This window comes from Salvelinus namaycush, chromosome 31 (genome assembly GCF_016432855.1).
Source record: "Salvelinus namaycush isolate Seneca chromosome 31, SaNama_1.0, whole genome shotgun sequence".
Taxonomy (NCBI): domain Eukaryota; kingdom Metazoa; phylum Chordata; class Actinopteri; order Salmoniformes; family Salmonidae; genus Salvelinus; species Salvelinus namaycush.
In genome coordinates this window covers 45,919,328-45,922,594 of record NC_052337.1, presented here as the reverse complement: position 1 = coordinate 45,922,594, position 3,267 = coordinate 45,919,328, and the positions used below count along the sequence as shown (strand labels likewise).

Genomic DNA, 3,267 nt, shown 5'->3' with positions numbered 1-3,267 from the left:
AATTACTATCACCCATCCAGTATCACAAAAGAAACAAAAACAGGAGGCTCACCCGATGCTCCCCTGCTTCATCTCCACCGGCAAGGTCGCCATCTCTTCTCCCGATGTCCCCCTGTCTTCCTCCATCTCTCCAATCCAGGATGCAGGCCACTCGAGTGCGTAATACCATTCCTGCATCCTGGATTGGAGAGATGGAGGAAGACTGATCACCCAACTCCTCCATTTCTCCTGCCCCACATCTGGCTGGGCAGAGATTAGGGGACCCCGTGTCCCCAAACAGGGACTGTGAAACTCCCCCAGATGCCCAATCCTGAGCCACGCCTGAGGGATCCAGTTCCGCCAGCAGTTCAGCAGCTGGGGAAGCCAGCGAGGACACAGATGTTTCTCCCGCCTCACCTCCCTTTTCACCCATTATACGCTTTGCCTCCCCCCCCCCCCACCGCTCTTCCTCTTGCTGTCCGTGAAGCTCCAACTCCTCTTTCCTCTCTTCTTCGGTGTAGGCGCCAATGGGGAGACATCGCCCCCCTCCCCGCCAGCTCCTCCACCATCCCCCTCATCTCTTCCACCAAGGCGCTTGACATAAGGCTATCTCCCCACTCCTTCGCTCCATCTCCCCACTCCTTCGCTCCATCTCCCCACTCCTTCGCTCCATCTCCCCACTCCTTCGCTCCATCTCCCCACTCCTTCGCTCCATCTCCCCACTCCTTCGCTCCATCTCCCCACTCCTTCGCTCCATCTCCCCACTCCTTCGCTCCATCTCCCCATCTCCCCACTCCTTCGCTCCATCTCCCCACTCCTTCGCCCCATCTCCCCACTCCTTCGCTCCATCTCCCCACTCCTTCGCTCCATCTCCCCACTCCTTCGCTCCATCTCCCCACTCCTTCGCTCCATCTCCCCACTCCTTCGCTCCATCTCCCCACTCCTTCGCTCCATCTCCCCACTCCTTCGCTCCATCTCCCCACTCCTTCGCTCCATCTCCCCACTCCTCCTTCGCTCCATCTCCCCACTCCTCCTTCGCTCCATCTCCCCACTCCTCCTTCGCTCCATCTCCCCACTCCTCCTTCGCTCCATCTCCCCACTCCTCCTTCGCTCCATCTCCCCACTCCTCCTTCGCTCCATCTCCCCACTCCTTCGCTCCATCTCCCCACTCCTTCGCTCCATCTCCCCACTCCTCCTTCGCTCCATCTCCCCACTCCTCCTTCGCTCCATCTCCCCACTCCTCCTTCGCTCCATCTCCCCACTCCTCCTTCGCTCCATCTCCCCACTCCTCCTTCGCTCCTTCTCCTGCTGCCATTTCCTCCTCAGCCCCCTCTCCCTCTGTTGTTACCGTCTCCGACTCCTCCACTCCCTTGCCTTGATCCTCCTCTCCTCCTTCTGCTGCTTTTGGATCCTCCTCCTTCTGAGCAGCTGTTCTCTCTGTGCTTGTGTCTGGACCTCCTCTTCTTCCCCCATCCCCCGCCCGCTCCCCCTCCAGCTGCGTATGACCTCTGACGAGCCGGGCAGTCCCGCCACAGGTGTGCTGACGAGCCACACCCATGGCACGCCTTAGGCTCGTCACAGTCCTTTGCCTCCTGCTTCTCTGATCCACAGAATCTACACCTTTTTGTGCTGCACGAGGCAAGGATGTGGCCGTAGGCCATACAACGCCTACAGAATGGAGGCTGACGGGCATAAAATAACGTCCCCCTGTCAGCCCCAAGGGAGAACATTGCAGGAAGATGAAGGAAACCTCCCAATCCCTTTGGATCCTCCCTGAGGGCCTGGAAACCTCTCCTTCCATTCCAAAACCCCAGGTAGTCCCGGAGGTGCCTCGCTGATGAGACATTGTCCATATATCTCATGAGAAAGGCCCTCACCTCCTCGTCCGTGACATGCGGATTGTACATGTTAACAGTCACCACCCGAAAACTGTTCTTTGCCAGACTAGATACTTCATTAAAGCACATCGGCCTTGCTTGTCCCACTTCCCTCACCTTCTTCATTATCTCGTCGTGCTTTTCCTCCGTGTAAAAGGCCACGTCAAAAGCTGCTTCCATTGGGTTCCCCTGCAGGCACTTCCGACACTTCCATCAGGATTGTTCTCCCAAACGATTTTCTCCCAAATGGCTCCATGTCTTTATTTTTCCATGCAAATCGAACGGTATTCTCCTATCCAATCCCGGGAACCGACCTGCTAGGTGTATTACAACGCCATTTCCTCCTGGAGAATGGCGCGCTTGATCAAAAGAAAATGGTTGGGAAAAACTAACAATGATTCCAACAAAAATTTTACTGCCCTCCTACCATTGACCTTTTGACTCAGCGAGCTCTGGGGCACCTCGGTACCAAGCTTGATCTGAGCCAAAAGGCCGAGAAGCGATAAACTGACCCCTGCACCCGCCGGGCACCCGGGGGTCTCGGCAGACCTCAGCGGTTTGGCATAAGTTGGCTCCTCCCCACCCAACGTTTCCCTGCGACAGGCAGGTGTGTTTTTTTTTTAAGTCGCCAATGCGTCTTTAAATCACTAGCTCTTTACGCCTAGTGCGACGACTATTTGTTCAAAGACGGGCAAATACGCCAGTCGTCGTTATCGGGCTTGAACTCAATTGCCCGAGCGACTACTTTGAGTGGAAAAATACACTGGTCGGTCAGCTCGATTGAAGTGGAACGCCTGAGCAAAAAGTCTCGGCGTCATTTCTGTCGATTTCTCTTGAAACAAGATATACCGGGCTCTGCCAGAAGCAAAGCCCCTCCAAAAATACGTTGAACTCGTAAGTATTCCTCTCCACGGAAGTCTTTAGTAAATGGAGAAAGGCTTGTGCGTAATGAAGAGAAACCAGAGTCATATGGAAGTCAGAGGTCAGGGCCTGAGACGCACTCTAGGCCGGGATCTCGCGGGTGGTCACCAAACCCACTCTGCCAAGTTTTCGAGGGCTGTGTGTAAAAAGTCTCACACACACACACTATCCTGGCCAAGGTTTTTTTTTTGGGGGGGGGGGGGTAAAATGGCGGGAAACGGGGGAACCCATGAAGGGCGCTTCGCCCTTCTTTCAGTTTGGATGTTTCTCCTTTTCTTCTGCTGCTGCTAGCTGTTTACATAGCTTTGTCTATTTTTTTTCCCTTGACAACGGGAGAAATGTGTTGCACCGTTCCCGGAGGTACTGCAATACCGGGTCGATGCGCGGAGCGGACGGAGCGAGCCCCATTTCCGACTCCCTGTTCAAAAAATGTGGCATTTTTTAATTACAACACAAAGGGGAAACCCCAAAACAAAAATCAGGGGACCAT

The 3,267-nt window shown here is 54.9% G+C and overlaps 1 non-coding gene and 1 pseudogene across 1 annotated transcript; both read right to left on the bottom strand.

Annotated features, from left to right (window-relative positions):
• Positions 1-2,707: 2,707 nt before the first annotated feature.
• LOC120026584 lies at positions 2,708-2,824 on the bottom strand. The gene has a single exon (XR_005473156.1). It is a non-coding gene; the product is annotated as a U5 spliceosomal RNA (small nuclear RNA).
• A 291-nt stretch (positions 2,825-3,115) lies between these two features.
• Positions 3,116-3,267, bottom strand: LOC120026523 (annotated as a pseudogene).